The following is a 5,729-nucleotide window of genomic DNA, read 5'->3' as shown; positions in this document are numbered from 1 at the left end:
ATCACTTTATTATATCACAGAAAATTCCTGAAATTGGAACCGTGATAGGTGAAAAAAGAAAGAAAAAATCTTAAAACAATACACTTTTGCCCAAATCAAGTATCAGATGAAATAAAATTTGATATCTATATATAAAAAATGATAATAAATTTATCCAAAAAAAAATGATAATAAATGAGTTTAGGAATGAAGAGTTCCAATCTCCTCCAGCAGGGATTAGGAATTCGTTAGATGATGATCTTAAGGACTCCATTGTTCTCAACCATATGTTGGGGTAGTTTTCTTGGGTGTAAGCACTTCATTTGTTAAAAAAAAGAAAAAAAGAGAGTTTAGACTGAATGATTAAGAGTACCCTTTTTCTTATTTCTCTCATATTTCCTGCCACTGGTGATAAAAACGAGCGTAAAAATTATGTCAAAATGTAAGTAAAAATGCTTTTTAGTAAAAATGGATAAAAGTAATGCATAAAAATGCAAAAACAATAAAAACGCAAGTTTTTACTTAAACTCAAAAATTGAATCGAGCTAATTTTTAACTCATGATCTGATTTTATTTTTATTTTCTTAAAAAAGATCTTATTTCTCAATTTCCCCAAATCAAAATGCGCAACGATTTTGATTATATCTTATTTTAATTATCTAACTCAAATTAAACTCTTTAGAGATCTCACATCCATTACAGCTCTTGGTGTTGCCTGTCTCCTACCCCTACGACACTGGTGATATGACCACCAAACCCTTCTAATAAGCAATAACGGTAGTGGTAAGTCTGTATTTATGCTATTTTGCTTATTTTCTATTTTGAAACTTGGTTGTATGAATTTTTAAATTCTTTATTTATTTATTTTGGACTTATGACTTATATAATTATGTGACTTTTATTTTTTAAATATAAAACTATTCATTAAATTTTGAAACATGCATATATATAATTTTGTATTTAACCTGTAATAAATTTTTACATTTTAATTATTTATGGTTCTACCATCCATATCCCGTTCCGTTTTCTGCCCCGAAATCAATGCCTCACGTGGAACTCGTGAGGACTCTTGCACCAATAATTACTTTTTAGTCATTACACAAAACCCCTTTCAAGTTTCAGACCACTGTCATGTTCCGCAAATCGCAGGCTATTATGACTTGTCCTAGCTTCTCCTAGTTCGTAAAAAATTCATAACTCACCACCCTCAATGCGAAGGATTTTAGTTATACGAAAGCATTTAAACGTTTCATGGGGCTTATGAATTCGTTTATTTGTGTTCGATATTGGTCGATCAAGGTTGTTATAAAATATGTAAGTGCGGTGGGAGACAGCCAGAGTAAGTATGTGCGCGTATGGTGATAGCATTTACCTAATATTGGATAAGACCCAATTTTATTTTTCTTCTGAAAGAGATTACACTTACACCCAATCAAGAAAAACACCAACATGTGTACCCAAAAAAAACTAACTAACATAACTGCTCAATTGAGCATCGTCCAATTGTCGACCTTGAAAACAGCACAGAACAATACTGCCGCCTACTTGGCAAAATATTTGAAGACCTCGTAAAACAGAGAGCCAATAGTTGAGGAACATAAAATTTATGACTAATGATGCTTTTTTGATCTTAACATTGGGGCAGATCTGGTGGTGGGGGTATCACTGATTGAGATGGGCCAACTCCATTTTCTACCAAAAGTGCATTTGCAAGACCCCAATTCAGATGTGAGTCTATGTGACAATGCACGAACCAAATTCCTGATTTGCAACAGTCAATGAAAAATTATAATAGCCCATATTAATTAATTAGGAAATCAAGTGTAATTAATTAATTAAACATGTTTTAGTGAATGAAATTAAGTATGAGGCTTAATAAAATGAATCTGAGTCACTTTGGAGTTAAAAAGTGTACTCAGTGAAAATTAAGGGGTATAAATGGGTACTGTCAAAAGTACCCAAAATATAAAAATAAAAATAGTAATATTCCTAGAATAATATTCCAGACTTTTGGGTAAAGTTTGGTAATTATTGGAGTTAAATAGATAGACGAACCAATACCCGCTTAGAGCCACTTAACCTAAGTTAAGTGACTTAAGTCACCAAATGCCCCCATTTTTCCCAGAAGCCCGTCGAGAAACAGAAAAGAAGGAGAAGAGAAGAGAGGGAGAAGAGAGGGAAGAAGAAAAGGGAAAGAGAGAGAGAGAGATCAAACCTTGATGGTTTTGGATGATTCAAAAGCCTAAATCGCTTAGAATCTCGCCCTCTTTCATAATCCAAGCTTTGTTTTGAGTGGGGAACATTGTGGAGAGGGATATTGGCTCTCAAAAATTCGGCCATTGGTGAGGTTTTGGAGTTTTGGTGGCTTCTACCTCCATGGGAGCTTGAGGAACACTCCCATCATTGTTGTGCAACCATTGGTGGTAAGATTTAAACCCTTGAACCTCATGATTCCTTGAAATTTGCATGGGTTAGGGTTTGTGAATAGTAAATTGGGATTTTTATGAAATGTAGTTGAATTAGCTATGTTCTAGGAAGAATGGAGCTTAGAGCATGTTATGGAAAATGCTAGGAACGTCATTTAATCGGTGGAAATGAGCCTAGATAGTCATTTGGTAATTGTTCATAACATTGGAAAATTCATACTTGGATTGGTTGGTATTCTAGCATGTTGAACAATTAGTGAGATGAATGATTGATTGTGTCCTTGTGATGTCTAGGATTGAGACATTTGGACCAACCGTGAGTGATCAACCATTGGAGCAAGCTATGGAGCTTGATTAGCTCCATTGGATAGGTGAGTTCATGCTTATGTTTGGTATGAATTGTATAGCTTGGTTGATAGCTATGAGATGTTATTGGATGCAATATGTGTTGATTGCATTACACCATGTGTAGGTGTATGTTTGTAAAAGTTGATTGCTGAAACTGTTGGTGAAGAACAAAGGTTGACTGAAGCATTGAGGTAAGCCTTCGGACCTTGGGTGTAATTTCCTTGACTGTTCTACCAAGCCCTGAAAGGGTAGAGGTTGTGATTGTGTATATAAATGCAATAAAATAGTGTAATGCTTTGTTATACGTATGTGTATGCATTTGGTGTGGCATAGGATGGTGTTTCCCTATGTTGGTATGTTGCATGACGATGCGTAAATCATACTTGGTAGTTAGCTGGCCAGTAGGACTATTTGCATCTGAGTTTCCTTAGGACAGCTTGAGAGCTCGAGGGATTTCTCCTGGAGATGTATTGCACTTTGCATAGATATGTATTTACTGCATTATTATTGTTATTGCTATTACACTGATATGGAACTGTGGGGTGGAGAGATGCTCCAAGGACCCCTGGTTTACTGGATATATTCGTATATCTCACCCCGTGTTATGGGGACCCCCTTTCAGGTAAGGATGCTGCAGGAGCCTCTGGTGGCAAGTGGCCCTATCTAGATTATGCATGAAATATGGCCCTTCTTTGAGTTTATGCATGCCTTTTGTAGTTGACATGTATAGGATTTTATTTTGAAAGCCCATGATCATTTGTATATCTTGATTCATTGGATGAACTTAGCCTATGCTCATGCCTTTGGTTACACCTTTTGTTGATGGGAGCCAAGGGAATGATCATAGTGTTTTGTAAGCTAAGTTCTATGATTTGTAAAGGATATTTAATGTAAATGATGTCTACTTGGAATTCAATATATGCATGCTTGTTATGTATTGAGTTGTTGAATTGGTTGGGCTGAAAATCAATTAGGTACCCTCTTCGTTTAAACTGGTAAACGATGAGAAAACAAAGGTCATGCTGCCCTAATTCTAGCTAAATCTCATGAGGAGAGGTCGGATGAGTGCTAGGATTTAGTTTTGGGGCATGGACATTTGGGGTTTGTAATGGGGATGCATTTTCCCCTAGGCTTGGATTTGAGAAATGTGGGAATTGGAATCCCCTGGCAGCGCGCTTAAGCGCCCAGGAGCGCGCCCAAGCGCCCTGCTGCCCCTGCGAGTGCCAATGCATTCTGCCTCCTCGCGCTGGAGCGCCCAAGTGGGGGCTTAAGCGCCCAGGATTGCGCGCTGGAGCGCCCTGGCGTGCGCTTAAGCGCCCCTTGCTGCAGAAAGTTGGGTGGCTTACTGCCCCCTCGTGTTTTAGTGCCCAGGGTGGGGCTTAAGCGCCCAGGGTTGCGCGCTTGAGCGCCCTGGTCCGCGCTTAAGCGCCCTTCGCCACTGAAGGAGGAGATGCTTCTGTCTCTGCGCGCTAAAACGTCCCCGTGGGAGCTTGAGCGCCCAGGATAGCGCGCCTGAGCGCCCTGTTGCGCGCTTAAGCGCCCATCCACACTGGAATGTCTGATGCTTACTGCCTCCGTGCGCTTAAGCGCCCAGATGGAGGCTTTAGCGCCCGATAGCGCGCGCTTGAGCGCCCGGTAGCGCGCTGAAGCGCGCTGGGCCTGTGACCAACACTCTCTTGTGTTGCTCCAAATTGTCCTAACTTGGGCTACAGTGCTCCGATTTGAGCACAGTTTGAAGCCACAGGTAGCTAATGAAGAAACCTACAATATAGTAGAAGATGTGAACTAAATAAGAAGTAAATTAATGATTTAAAAATGGAATAAGAACATGATGTTAAGCTTAATTTATCTGTTTCCGCAAGGTAATATGGTTATGATCACGAAATTGGGTATTATAAGTTCGGTACGTTTTAAAATGAAAAATTTATCCGGATTTTAATTGAACCCATGTGATTGTAACTGCGCTTAATATCATAATGGGATGTTAACAAACCGGTTCTAGAACGGGGTGTTACATTTTATGGTATCAGAGCAGTTTCGTCGGAAATTGTTAAGTATGCTTAGTGTTTGATGCTTTATAGTTGTTTTAGTACTCTTGATGATTATTGCATTTGTGATCACTAAGTGTGGGCCTGATCAACTCACTTCTTTGTGTAACATGTGTAGTGACATGACGAGGAACCGAAACAACCCCGGACCATCGAACACCAATGCTCAGCCAGAACCTGTTTTGGCTGCTCTTGTGAGGCCTAGAAGTGGCCGTGGGGCAACGGGCGTACCGCCTGATCCCGTGGCTGAAGCTCTTGCAGCCGTTCAGAGAGAGTTGGCTGCTAGCAGGCAAGCCAATGAAAATTTGTTAAAGACAAATGAAGACTCGCGGACTGCTATGGCCGCGATGATGACCGAGTTGAGGACGTTGAGGGGTCCTAGGCCCGTGAACCGGCGACCTACTCCTCCTCCTCACACTGCTACGCCTTCTCCACCTCCTTCACAGGAAGAGGGTGGAGTGGGTAACAATGAGGGTGAAGGTAGTCACCACTCCGGAAGTCTGAGTCATCACACTGAGGTTCGTCAACCTCAAGTTGAAAATGTCGGAGATCATGAGATGGAGGAAAGGAGATTGATGGCTTTCCGAAAACATAAACCTCCTTCTTTTAAGGGAGGTTATGAGCCAATGGCGGCTGCAAAATGGCTCCAAGCTATGGAGAAGATATTCAGGGTGATGAGGTGCCCTGACGCAATGAAGTTGGCTTACTCTGTTTATATGCTGGAAGAGGAAGCAGAAGATTGGTGGACAAATACCGTGCAGCCATTAGAAGCTGAAGGTCGGGAGATCACATGGCGGTTATTCGAGACATTGTTCTTGGATAACTACTTCCCTAGAGAGGCTAGGGAACAAAAGCAGAATGAGTACAACGATCTCAAGCAAGGGTCGATGTCTATTGACCAATACTTCTCAAAATTCAATGAGTTGGT

At 40.4% G+C, this 5,729-nt stretch overlaps 1 long non-coding RNA gene across 1 annotated transcript; it reads left to right on the top strand.

The window, feature by feature from the left end:
- The first annotated feature begins 2,132 nt into the window (after positions 1–2,132).
- On the top strand, positions 2,133–3,576 carry LOC133308924 (uncharacterized). Its single transcript, XR_009751237.1, has 4 exons — positions 2,133–2,402; positions 2,700–2,776; positions 2,878–2,944; positions 3,376–3,576. It is a non-coding gene; the product is annotated as an uncharacterized LOC133308924 (long non-coding RNA).
- The last annotated feature ends 2,153 nt before the right edge of the window (positions 3,577–5,729 follow it).

Source organism: Gastrolobium bilobum, unplaced genomic scaffold, assembly GCF_033153095.1.
Source record: "Gastrolobium bilobum isolate Gb01-03AN ecotype WA unplaced genomic scaffold, APGP_CSIRO_Gbil_v1 utg81916, whole genome shotgun sequence".
Classification (NCBI taxonomy): Eukaryota; Viridiplantae; Streptophyta; class Magnoliopsida; order Fabales; family Fabaceae; genus Gastrolobium; species Gastrolobium bilobum.
This window is presented reverse-complemented; position numbering and strand designations above follow the sequence as displayed.